General features: G+C 42.9%; 1 long non-coding RNA gene across 1 annotated transcript; it reads left to right on the forward strand.

Annotated features, from left to right (window-relative positions):
• Positions 1 to 11,359: 11,359 nt before the first annotated feature.
• On the forward strand, positions 11,360 to 11,631 carry LOC112223230. Its single transcript, XR_002949265.1, has 2 exons — positions 11,360 to 11,405; positions 11,525 to 11,631. It is a non-coding gene; the product is annotated as an uncharacterized LOC112223230 (long non-coding RNA).
• The last annotated feature ends 2,072 nt before the right edge of the window (positions 11,632 to 13,703 follow it).

Genomic DNA, 13,703 nt, shown 5'->3' on the forward strand with positions numbered 1-13,703 from the left:
TGAGGGGAATGTCTGTCCTCGCTGGGTAACAAATGAACCTGACACTATGGAGACCATGGGCTCGCATTTATTTATCTCTTCTATCCACCCGCCTGCCTGTCTGTTGGTCTCCGACCCACTGCAGCCCCGGCCGGCCGGCCACTACGGACCTCAAACAGTGCCTTTCGGACTTAGCCATGCGTCATGGTTTGGAAGACTGTCTATTTGCGAGGTTGGTGTGGCTTGTGGGACATTGGGGTAAGGAGGGGAGGACCGTGTTGTAGACTAGACAGGGTGATTGAAGTGGAGAAAACTGGGAAAATAAAAAATAAAAAAATATTAGGAATTTAAAGAGGTGGGCCGCTTTGATGATAAGAGGGTTGGAGGCTTTCTCCTCTGACTAGGGGGCCAAGGGGAGTGATGGGGCGCCAGATATCAAGAAGTGGGGAATAATTGAAACATTGTGTAGCGGCGGTGTGGGCTTTGGTGTGATTGATACCGTTTTGGAATACTCCTGTCCTCTTGCGCACAGGGGGTTTACCTGGGGAGGAACGAGGGGGGGAAAAAGGTGCTTAGGTGGCTCATCTGGGTTTGGAGGAAAATTGGTGCCATCCATCAAACACTACATTTAACGACCGCCCAAACCAGGCTGCCCAACAAAGGATTCTTATTTAAGGCAGTGAACCGGGAAACGTGTGAGGGGCAGGGACTGGTGAGGGTCTATCAATCAGCCAGTCAGCTCCTTTATTTAACAAGCCAGGGCACAGACCCTGGGGGCAACACCGTAGCGTATCCCAGCTTGTTGGGCTTGCATCATTCTCCTAGTAGGAAAAAAAGAGGTATGGAAAATGGAGAGAGGGAGGAAAAGAAAGAAGGACATGAAGAGGAGATGCGTCAGGGTTTGGCCGTGTCTGTCCCCTGGCGCGCTGGTGCGCTTCATCTTTTCGACGCACGGGCCTGGAACTGGGGCTTGATGGGATTTTCAGCCCTGTGGCCTCCACGCTCCACCAGCAGCCATCTGGAGAGTTGCAGCCTGCTGCCGTGTGGCATGGCACAGCTGAGGGCCAGACATTCAGCCACACGCTCCCACAGACCTGAGACCTGCTGTGCCATGCTCAGTGGATGGAGATGCATCCCAAATGCCACCATATTCCTTTTATAGAGCCACATGGGCCCTGGTCAAAAGTAGTGCACTGTAAAGGGAAGTAGAGTACAATTTGAGACGCATCCTGGGCAAACACTCAGAGTCACCCACCTCCGTTGGGGACACACACTGATCTCACTGGAGGGTCGACACACTCAGCAAGGCAACTCACAGTCACATCCAATCCCTGACTGCTCTAGAAATCTAAGATGCTGAAGTAGAATAGGGCTTAGCTATTCAGCAACCTTATTGGTGTGGAGAGAGAGAGCAAGAGAGAGAGAGAGAGAGAGAGACCATGAACAACAACACACAACGACCAAGCAACTGCAATCAACATTGCTTAATGGGGGAATTATTTTTGTAGATATTGCCTGGAGTAGAGTTTGTTTGCTTGCCAGCTCTTCTAGCTCACCGCGTTCACCAAGAGTTTTTGACAGACATAAACACAAAAGTAGAATACAATCATGCAATGATTCTGAATGTAAGCAGCCAAGTGTTCCCTCGCGTATGCAAACAGGACGACCTATAACCAAGTATACCCTCATCGTGTCTTTTTCAACCAATCCTTAGGAAACATAATTTACAGTTGTCGTCAGGGACTACTTTCATTTCTTTTTTTTAATGCCAATACTAGCCTATTTCTCCTCACACTGAGACCATTACATTTATTTGTTTCTATTTATTTATTATATGGATTTTTACCATCCTCCTCTTCGATAAAACACCGCCCACAAAGAAACAGGAGTAAACATCATTGAGGTGAGCGACTGGAAAGGGGGAGAGGGGGAGTGGGGGAGTGGGGAGGAGGAGAGACGGAGAGGCCAGAGCATGCACAGACACACAAAATCAATGCTGATCAATGTTTTATATCACCAAGACGCTCCTTTTCCCCACCCTGCACCTTCTCCCTAAACATTTTGTTTTACAAACCCATACCTATCACTATCCCTATCACTACTACCAGGAGTTCAATAAAAATACTCTCACTCACCATCGGATGAAAACCACATAACAATGATATTGTTATTCCATTTGTATTTCTTTAATGATGGGCAATCGGAAATATTGTATATTCATAAAACATTTAAATGAATCAATATTTCTTGATACAATGGTATTACCCGTAGGGCTACAGCTAAAAATTGACTTTTTTTTTAACCCTGAAGGCATTATTTAAAATAGCCTTGTTATTTTAGGCTCAAGAGAGTTTTTATTCTCTGTATTGTATACTAAATATGAGAGTACTGTATATGGCTGTAAAAAAGGATGTTTATGTGAAGTCTGTCTAGAATCTAGAAGGTGATTGAGTGCTTGAGGGGGGAATGTGTTGAGGGATATAAGTTAGGAAGACAAAAAGGCTTTATAGAGAGGGAACTCAAATATATTTTATGCATATTCAATTCCCCTCTCCCTCACAACAAAATACTTTTTTTTTCTCAAACCAACATGGAAGAGGAGACAAGTACATTTAATCCATCATTTATTATAAAGGTCTGAGTGGATCAATACCTCAATCGCTGGGATGCAATGAGCGTTACTAAAGTGACAACAACAGCGTGAAATAATGATACTCTGGGGAAAAAAAGCAACTGTCAGAATACAGAGGCGCCACATCTGCTCTGGTGTCAGCTCAGTCTAATTCATTTGAGCCGAAATGGAGACAAAGTGAGCCAGACTTTCAGTTTTGATCCTGATACAACTGAGCTAGCAAGTTTCCCTGAGCAAAGTTGAGGATTTCTACCAGAGAGAAAAATCCCTGGACCCCTATCTATCCATAGCTTAATATGCCTTTTAAATGAATTGGTAAATTTGCTATCAACACTAGTCAGGCCAAAATGTTGGCACCCGAACTGCAGCCACGGCGAATGCATTGCAGATGGCACTTTCGAGATATCAACCTACAGTAGGATGGCTGAGCCTCATAGCTGCTAGGCAGGGGGGAAGAATGTTATTTGCCTGATATGCAACCACATCACACTACCATGCCGCTGTGCTCTTTCCTGTGCTGACTGATCGGTAGACGAGATGCTCACACAGGCTTTAGAACAGGGTGAGTTTGAAACAGGCACAGTTAGTGGTAGACTTAACGATTTTAGGATCCCATTCAAAATGGCAGCGGTGGGCAGCCAGGAGCTTCCAGGCAAAATACAAACATCCCCCACTCCAACTCCCTCTGTGAGGACAGGAGCATTTTATTTGAAAAAGAAAAAGGGAAAAATATAGTTAAGAAGTCAAATGTAAAATCAAAGACTTTTGTTCCCCTTTTTATTCCAATACTAGCCTGATGATATTTTGATCTTATCCCCCAAGGATTTTAGACTACCATTCCTAATAGTAGAGAGACCTGACCCACTATAAGGCTATCGGTCAGAGACGTCGTCAGTTTGTCCCATGACAATACTGAATCAGTGGTATTGAGGAATTATACATTTGAGGTTACACAGACACTGTCATTCCCCTGGTGACCCACCAACCCTTAAAGCTGCCCCCTGAGTCCATTTAAGAGGTCTAGACTCTGATTTGTGATTAATGTCTGCAGAGACAATGCTTCTCTCACCCTGGGGATCGATAGCAGAGACAGGGCTGGCCAGGGTCATAGCACTGCATACCGAGTAGTCCCACACCTAGAAATACCCCTGCCAGATAATCCCACACGTAGAAATATACCCTACCAGATACGAACACCAAATCTGTTGTTTGCATGAGATCAGTCATGGTAAAATAACCCAAAGGAACACCCCTCACCCTCTTTTCTATATATATTTATCTCCTTTCTCCTGTTATTTATACTTCACTTTAGAACCTAGGAGGACCCATGGGGCGGAAAAAAAAGAAAGTTCAGACGAGGATGGTGTTATGTTTCTCTGTTTCTGTGTTTCTCCCAAACAGGCTCAGTCAGGAGCTTAATTAGCATACTTTGTCTCTAGACGCTGCTAAATTTAACGGATGCTGCCCGGTGGCCGGCGCTGTGGGCAGACGGCAGACTGAATAAATAAACAGTGCCAGTCTGAGGGTGGCGCACTGGCTGCCACCTGCCCAACATCCATCAAAACTAAAGCGTTCTACAGGCAGCCCAATCGCCCTTTTATAGGCCTGTGAAACCATCAAACATCTGCTCATTACCTTGCCTCATATAGTTGTATCATACATACATTAACCAATGCAAATAATGATGTCAATGTACGGCATAGGTTTTTACAAGAATGTTTTCCACTTTGGCAAATATGTTTTTCTTTGAGTTAAAGTAGGGGAGAGTTGGGTATGTTGAGTAATTTTTTTACATTCAGCATCTCTACATCAAGGGAAATATAGTACTCTTTCTTACACATATATTTACATATATTTCAGGATGTTGTGTATCCCTGGAAATAATCAGAATTCATGTAAACATAAGTTTTGAAAACGTAGTTTGTCCAAAATGTACAATTGACCATCGGTATGGGGTAAATTGAGCATACTGTAGGCATAGGGTAAATTGAGCATAGGGACAGGGTAAGCATAGAGACAAATTTCACTTTGTATAAAAAATTAAAAAATAAAGTTTAATATATGCTCAGGCCCTGGTGTAACCTCATATCCCAGCATCAATGCCTTGCATTACGCCTGTGGCCTACAAGGGGTCATACCCAACTCTGGAAGGCATTTTCCATGATTTGAGCTTGACTAATCACACAAAATCACACAAAATACTATGCATATTATGCATAAAACTGACAAAATGTTATCATTATATGTATGAGGTATATTCATTAGCCATTGGCTCAACTTGCCCCTGGCCAAATGTTACGCTAGGTTTAGGCCTCATATCTTAGCTGAAAGTATTTACATAAGTATTTACATAAGTATTCAGACCCTTTACTCAGTACTTTGTTGAAGCACCTTTGGCAGCAATTACAGCGTTGAATCGTATTGGGTATGACGCTACAAGCTTGGCACACCTGTATTTGGGGAGTTTCTCCCATTCTTCTCTGCAGATCCCCTCAAGCTGTCAGGTTGGATGGGGAGAGTCGCTGCACAGCTACTTTCAGGTTTGTTCAGAGATCTTCTATCGGGTTTAAGTCTGGGCTCTGGCTGGGCCACTCTTGCCTGTGTACTTAGGGTCATTGTCCTGTTGTAAGGTAAACCTTTGCCCCCAGTCTGAGGTCCTGAGCGCTCTGGAGCAGGTTTTCATCAAGGATCTCTCTGTACTTTACTCCGTTCATCTTTCCCTCGATCCTGACGATTCTCCCAGTCCCTGCCTCTGAAAAACATCCCCACAGCATGATGCTGCCACCACCATGCTTCACCTTAGGGATGGTATTGGCCAGGTGATGACCGGTGCCTGGTTTCCTCCAGACGTGACACTTGGCATTCTGGTCAAAGAGTTCAGTCTTGGTTTCATCAGACAAGAGACTCTTGTTTCTCATGGTCTGAGTGTCCTTTAGGTGCCTTTCGGCAAACTCCAAACGGGCTGTCAAGTGCCTTAAAGGCCTGATAGGTAGAGTGCTGAAGAGACAGTTGTCCTTCTGGAAGGTTCTCCCAACTCTACAGAGGAACTCTGGAGCTCTGTAAGAGTGGCCATCAGGTTCTCGGTCACCTCACTGACCAAGGCCCTTTTCCCCCAATTGCTCCGTTTGGCTGGGCGGCCAGCTCTAGGAAGAGTCTTGGTGGTTCCAAACTTCTTCCATTTTAGAATGATGGAGGCCACTGTGTTCTTGGGAACCTTCAATGCTACAGAAATGTTTTGGTACCCTTCCCTAGATCTGTGCCTCTACACAATCTTGTCTCTGAGCTCTACGGACAATTCCTTCAACGTCAATGCACGGTTTTTGCTCTGACGTGCATTGTCAACTGCGGGACCTTATATACACAGGTGTGTGCCTTTCCAAATCATGTTCAATCAATTGAATTTACCACAGTTGGACTCCAATCAAGTTATAGAAACATCTCAAGGATGATCAGTGGAAACAGGTTGCACCTGAACTCATTTTCGAGTCTCATAGCAAAGGATCTGAATACTTCTGTAAATAGGGTAGTTCTGTTTTAACTCTTTAAAATACATTTGTAAATAAAAAAACTGTTTTCGCTTTGTCATTATGGGGTACTGTGTGTTAGATTGATGAGGATCATTTTTTTATTTTTAGAATATGGCTGTAACGTAACATAATGTGAAAGAAGTTAAAGGGTCTGAATACTTTCCATATGCACTGTATAGAGGCCTCAACTGATGTATAAAATAGTCTTAAAACTATCTACTTTGTTTATTTGATTTGTGAATATATTTAACAAGGCAAGTCAGATAGGAACAAATTCTTATTTACAATGACGGCCTACCAAAAGGCAAATGGCCTCCTGTGGGGACCTTGGCTGGGATAAAAAATAAAAATATAGGACAAAACACACATCATGACAAGAGAGACACCACAACACTACAACACATGACAACACAACATGGAAGCAACACATTATGACAACAACATGGTAAGAACACTACATTCCAGCAGCTTAACATGGTAGCAGCACAAAACATGGTACAAATATTATTGGGCACAGACAACAGGAAAAAGGGTAAGAAGGTAGAGACAACAATACATCACGCAAAGCAGACACAACTGTCAGTAAGAGTGTCCACGATTCAGTCTTTGAATGAAGAGATGGAGATAAAACGGTCCAGTTTGCGTCCAGCTCGTTCCAGGCGCTAGCTGCAGCGAACTGAAAAGAGAAGTGACCCAGGGATGTGTGTGCTTTGGGAACCTTTAACAGAATTTGACTGACAGAAACAGTGTTGTATGTGGAGGATGAGGGCTGCATTAGGTATCTCAGATAGGGGGGAGTGAGGCCTAAGAGGGTTTTATAAAAAAGCAGCAACCGTCTTGTATACAGAGATGGCCAGTTTACAGAGGAGTATAGAGTGCAGTGATATGTCCTATAAGGAGCATTTGTGGCAAATCTGATGGCCGAATGGTAAGGAACATCTAGCCGCTCGAGAAGACCCATATCCATCTCCGTAATCTAGCATGGGTAAGGATGGTCATCTGAATCAGGGTTAGTTTGTCAGCTGGGGTGAAAGAGGAGCGATTATGATAGAGGAAACTAAGTCTATATTTACCCTTAGCCTGCAGCTTTGATATGTGCTGAGAGGACCATCTAGCCATACTCCCAAGTACTTGTATGAGGTGACTACCTCAAGCTCTAAACCCTCAGAGGTAGTAATCACACCGGTGGGGAAAGGTGCATTTTTCTTACCAAACCACATGACCTTTGTTTTGGAGGTGTTCAGAACAAGGTTAAGTTTAGAGAAAGCTTGTTGGACACTAAGAAAGCTTTGTTGTAGAGCGTTTAACACAAAATCTATGGGGAGGACAGCTGAGTACAATACTGTATCATCTGCATATAAATGGATGAGAGAGCTTTCTAATGCCTGAGCTATATTGCTGATGTAAATTGAGAAGAGCGTGGGGCCTAGAATTGAACCTTGGGGGTATTCCCTTGGTGGCAGATATTCTGACTTTATACACTGAGAGACACCAATACTCCTAAGACGGCCAGCAAGAATAGAATGGTCTACCGTATCAAAAGCATTGGCCAAGTTAATAAAAATAGCAGTACAACATTGCTTACAATCAAGGGAAATGGTGACATCATTGAGGACCTTTAAGGTTGCTGTGACACAACCATAACCTGAGCAGAAACCAGATTGCATACCAGAAAGAATACTATAGCATCAAGAAAGTCAGTCAGTTGATAGATACATTTTTCCAACACTTTTGATTAACAGGGCAAAATAGAAATTGGCCTATAACAGTTAGAATCAGCTTGATCTCCCCTTTAAATAAAGGTTGCACCGTGTCTGCCTTCCAAGCAATGGGAACCTCCCCAGAGAGCAGAGACAGGTTAAAAAGGTCAAGAATATGCTTGGTGGTGATAGGGGAAGCAACTTTAAAGAAGAAAGGGTCTAAACCATCTGACCCAGATGTTTTTTTTGGGTCAAGTTTAAAGTGCACCTCGGACTCAGTGACCGCCTGCAGGGAGAAACTTTGTAGCGGGGCAGGGGAAAAAGAGGGGAAAAGAGGGATGCGCATCGGGGCTAGTTGCATTTGAAGGGGTGGGAGATGAGGAAATGTTGGATGGGCAAGGAGGCTGAGTTAAATAGGAATCCTGACATTATGAAGTGGTGATTAAAGAGCTCAGCCATGTGCTCCTTTTCAGTAACAACTACATCATCAACATTAAGGAAGATGGGCAGCTGTGAGGAGGAGGGTTTATTCTTCAGGTCTTTAACCATTTTCCAGAACTTCCTGGGGTTAGACCTACAGAGAGAGCACTGCTCCTTAAAGTAACTAACTTTGGCCTTCCGGATAGCCTGAGTGCACTTATTTCTCATTTGCCTGAACGAAAGCCAATCAGCCTGAGTATGCGTGTGCCGAGTCTTTTGCCAAATGGAATTCTTGAGGTAGAGCATCTCTGCCAGATCACGGTCGAACCAGAGGCTGAACCTGTTTTTCATTCTCATTTTCTTTATGGGGGCGTGTTTGTTAACAATACCACTGAAAATCTCAAAAAAGAAGGTCCAAGCGTCTTCGACAGAGGGGATCAACCTGATTCTATACCAATTTACAGAGGCCAGGTCATGAAGGAAGTACACTTTTTCAGCAAGTGTCTATGACAGATCAGGGCAGGTTGTTTCACTGAGCAGCCATTACGAACACAGGCTGTAAAACAGTGATCACTAAGGTGTAAGGGTTCTCATCCTCCTCTTCTGAGGAGGAGTAGCGAGAAGGATCAGAGGACCAATGCGCAGCGTGGTAAGTGTCCATAATGTTTTTTAATAAAGACAATAAAACACTCAAACAAAACAACAAACGATGACGTGAACATACAAAACCAAAAACAGTACTGTGTGGACCAAACATTCACACGGAAAACAAACACCCACATCCCAAAAGTGAAACCCAGGCTACTAAGTATGATTCTCAATCAGGGACAACAATTGACAGCTGCCTCTGATTGAGAACCATACTAGGCCGAACTCTTAAACCAACATAGAAAAACAAACATAGACTGCCCACCCAACTCACGCCCTGACCATACTAAAACAAAGATATAATAACAGAACTAAGGTCAGAACGTGACATAAGGTCATTACAGAAAACACCAGACTGATACCTATCAGGATTATCTGTGAGGATAACATCAAGGAGAGTAGCCTTTTCTGGGTGTTTGGAGTCATACCTTGATGGATTGGTAGTAATCTGAAAAAGATTTAGGGAGTTCCATTGCATTAGGATTTTTTATTTTTATTTAAAAAAATATATTAACCCATCCTCTTTGGAGGACAAATATTATTCTATTTTTTTTTTTACAGCTTTTCTGCTACATATCCACTACCGTACTCTTAGAAATGTCATTGTTTTTGAAAGAAAAGCACATTAGAGTGTCTAGTTTGAGAAACAGACACCTCACAATTCCTCAACTGGCAGCTTCATTAAACAGTACCCGCAAAACACCAGTCTCAATGTCAACAGTGAAGAGGATTCCGGGATTCTGTCCTCGGTGTGGAAGAACTTGACTGGCATAGACAGAGCCTGACCCCAACCCCATCGAACACTTTTGGGATGAAACTGGAATGCCGACTGCGAGCCAGGCCTAATTGCCCAACATCAGTGCCTGGCCTCACTAATGCTCTTGTGGCTGAATTGAAGCAATTCTTCGCAGCGATGTTCCAACATCTAGTGGAAAGTCTTCGTAGAAGAGTGGAAGCTGTTACAGCAGCAAAGGGGGGACCAACTCCATATTATGCCCATGATTTTGGAATGAGATGTTTGACGAGCAGGTGTCCACATACTATTGGTCATGTAGTGTATTTTATTTTTCTTCTTCTGTGGACTACATTCCTTTGGATTATTAAGAACCACAATTTTATTCATTTTTTTTGCAGCTGGATTATTTAGATTTTGGTTTATTTTGGGATTTCCTGCTGCCAAGTTCTGTCAGCTATTATGGAATGTTTATGACAGGGTTATAAGGTGTTAAGACACTTTGCTTCAAATAAAGTGTTACTCTTATGTCAAATTTACAGTGGTATTCGTAATATATGTGTGTGCTCCATGCGTTTGCTCCAACACATAATCCCATGCAGTTTAAGACATCAATAGTTGGAGAGGGAGAGAAGCCAAGGTGGTTGGGTTGAGATGAAACCCAATCAGTGCTCAGCCTCGCGGCTCCTCTCCTCGGAGACGGTGGGCGGACAGTCCACTGACCATCTTGCAGATAATAACACAGGCCAAGGTGCCATATTGTAGTGATAAGACCTGCCGGTGGCTGTCACTCAACTCTTAATGTGTGTGTGCCAGCTCGTGCGCTCTCTCTCTCTCTCTCTCTCTCTCTGTCTTTCTCTCTCTGTCTCTCTCTCTGTCTCGCTCTCTGTCTCGCTCTCTCTCTCTCTGTCTCTCTCTGTCTGGCAACCTGCCCCTGACACATCTCTTCTATCTATCTCCCCCAGAATGTCCCATCTGTGCCGGAATTCTCCCAGGGTATCTCAGACCCAGTGTAGAAATCATGTATTCAAATGTGGGGGCAGATTTGTGCTCAAATTAAAAGTAAAGACTCAGACCGAAGAGAGTAAAAGTTATCTCACTGTTCCCTCAGCTTCCCTCAGCTAGCTCTCTGAATGTAAGACATCATACACACATGTGATGTATAGTACATTTCTTACCTCATTAAACCACACAATTGTTAGGCTAACAAACATTGAACATTAAGCTTTTGGTTCTTGGTGTTCCCTTTAATGTCCGATGATGTATTTTCTAGACAACATTTCTTGCCATTTCAGGGACACTTTTAGGCCATAAGAGCACTCCTAGATGCATGTTTTTCATAATGTAACTTTAACATCCCAGTACAAAATGTTTTCGAGGCTTGCCGCTGTCATCTTTCATGAGGGAGAAGCACGGTTTTGAATCACCCAATGCACTTAATGGGAATTCTGTGATAATTTGAGCACAATTGGAACACAATTCATATTTTAATCTAGCATTAATGCAGTTTTTACATGACTGAAGTGTAAATGGACCATGCTGATCACAGTGATTTCATTCATCTCATCCCCAATCATGAGGAAAGCCCTCCAGCAAGTTGGATGTCTTTGAAAAAAACAAGAGTTGTTAAGGAAATGCCATTGTGTCTAAAGATATATCCTTGACACTATGAATACCTTAATTTACCAAGAGAGTTTTCATCTATATTTTTTGTAGCTGTCTACACTTGTTCTGTTTTTATTCCTTTAATGTCCTTGTTTTTTGAGGTGGGAGTTGAGCAGGGTCTGTGTTTTGTTTACCTCTGAATCAGAAGACTGACTATACCGGCACACTTTACAGTGACAAAACAAGGGTTATGACACATTTTTTCATCTTGTTTTTTGAGGTGGGAGTTGAGCAGGGTCTGTGTTTTGTTTACCTCTGAATCAGAAGACTGACTATACCGGCACACTTTACAGTGACAAAACAAGGGTTATGACACATTTTTTCATCTTTTCAACAAGTGTCTATTTCCCACCACAAAATGATGCTGGCATTAACACTGCACTAAACGAGCTGTATAGGGCCATAAGCAAACAAGTACAGGCTCATCCAGAAGCGGCGCTCTATAACGGTTTTCTTCTGGTGAAAGAGAGGCGGACCAAAATGCAGCGTGGTGGTTATTCATGTTTAATTTATAAAGACACTATACATGAATAAACTAACAAAAACAATAAACTTGCGAAAACCTAAACAGCCCTATCTGGTGCAAACACAGAGACAGGAACAATCACCCACAAAACCCAACACAAAACAGGCTACCTAAATATGGTTCCCAATCAGAGACAATGACTAACACCTGCCTCTGATTGAGAACCATATCAGGCCAAACATAGAAATAGACAAACCAGACACACAACATAGAATGCCCACCCAGCTCACGTCCTGACCAACACTAAAACAAGGAAAACACATACGAACGATGGTCAGAACGTGACACGCTCCTAGTGGCCGGAGGAGATGGCTGTCATTTTACGATCCCCTAGCCAATTTTGCTATTGTGTGTGTTTTTTGTGTTATTTGTAACTTATTTTGTACATAATGTTTCTGCCACCAGGTCTTATGACCGAAAAGTACTTCTAGAAATCAGGAAAGCGATTACTCACCCCATACTGGAGGAATACTTTTTCTTTAACGAGTCAGACGGGAAGGATTTACTTCCGACGCCCGACAAGGTCCTTATCTCTGTCATTCGCAGGAGAAAGAGAGGAGAGGTCTGGGTGCCAGGCAATACCATCGGTCCTCTTAGCCAACGTACAATCAATGGAAAACAAAATAGGCAGACTATGATCACAATATATCCTACCAATGGGACATTAAAAACTGTAATATCTAATGTTTCACCAAGTCGTGGCTGGACGATGACGTGAATAAAATACGGTTACGGTTTTAAGCTTTTTCGGCAGGATAGAACAGCGGCCTCTGGTAAGGTAAGTGGTGGCAGTCTATGTATGTTTGTAAACAACACCTGGTGCACAAAATCTAATGAAGTCTCAAGGTTTTGCTTGACTGAGGTAGAGTAGCTCATGATAAGCTGTGGACCACACTATTTTTTATTTTTTTTATTTTCACCTTTAAAACCTGTTAAAGATAGGGCTGACTACTGCCCCCTTTGGAGGAATTGCGTGCCCATAGTAAACAGAAAAGAAATCTGTCAAAAATTGCTAATATATGCATATAATAATTATTATTGAATAGAAAACACTCTAAAGCTTCTAAAACCGTTCAAATTATGTCTGTATGTAAAGCAGAACTCTCAGGGCAGCCATTCTCCCAAACTCTCTCTTGGCAACAGAAAAGTTGGGACAACTTTGACGTCATCGCCCCCACCCTTCCCAACCAGCTACAGATCTGGGAACAGTTCCTATCTCTTCAGCGCGATGTCCCCTTTCAGTGGGGCCTGTCATTGTGAGAATCACGCGCTCCCTCGAGTTTTGGCGGGCTGAAACCTCCGGGTCACGCGAAAATACGTGTACTTTCATGCGCGCGTCGGGTCCGGAGCTCTCTTTGTTCCAAGATTCACCAAATGATGTAGGTTTGTCTGTTCACGCTAAGGATTGTTTTGCATGTTTAGAACATGCTAAAGCTCGATTCTGCACTTAGTTTGACCAGTTTAGTCGACATATAATATGTAATTTTGAAGTTTTGATGCGCATCCACTAGAATTTTGGCTGCATTTCGACCGGAATTTGTCGTGTTTGATAACCTAAAGACACAGACTTGAAAACCAAACGCAGTTTTTGGTAAGTATAACTCCTTCCACGTCTTCTGATCGAAGAACATCAAAGGTAAGGGAATATTTATGTGTTAATTATGGGTTTCTGTGGACTCCGAGATAGAGGAGACATAATGCTAATTTCTGAGCGCTGTCTCATATTATAGCCTAGTGAACTAATTCTGTAACGTTAAAAATAAATGTAACACAGCGGTTGCATTAAGAAGAAGTGTATCTTTCTAACTATATGTAGAACATGTATATTTAGTCAAAGTTTATGATGTGTATTGCTTGTTATCTGACGTTAGCT

This window comes from Oncorhynchus tshawytscha, linkage group LG02, assembly GCF_018296145.1.
Source record: "Oncorhynchus tshawytscha isolate Ot180627B linkage group LG02, Otsh_v2.0, whole genome shotgun sequence".
Classification (NCBI taxonomy): Eukaryota; Metazoa; Chordata; class Actinopteri; order Salmoniformes; family Salmonidae; genus Oncorhynchus; species Oncorhynchus tshawytscha.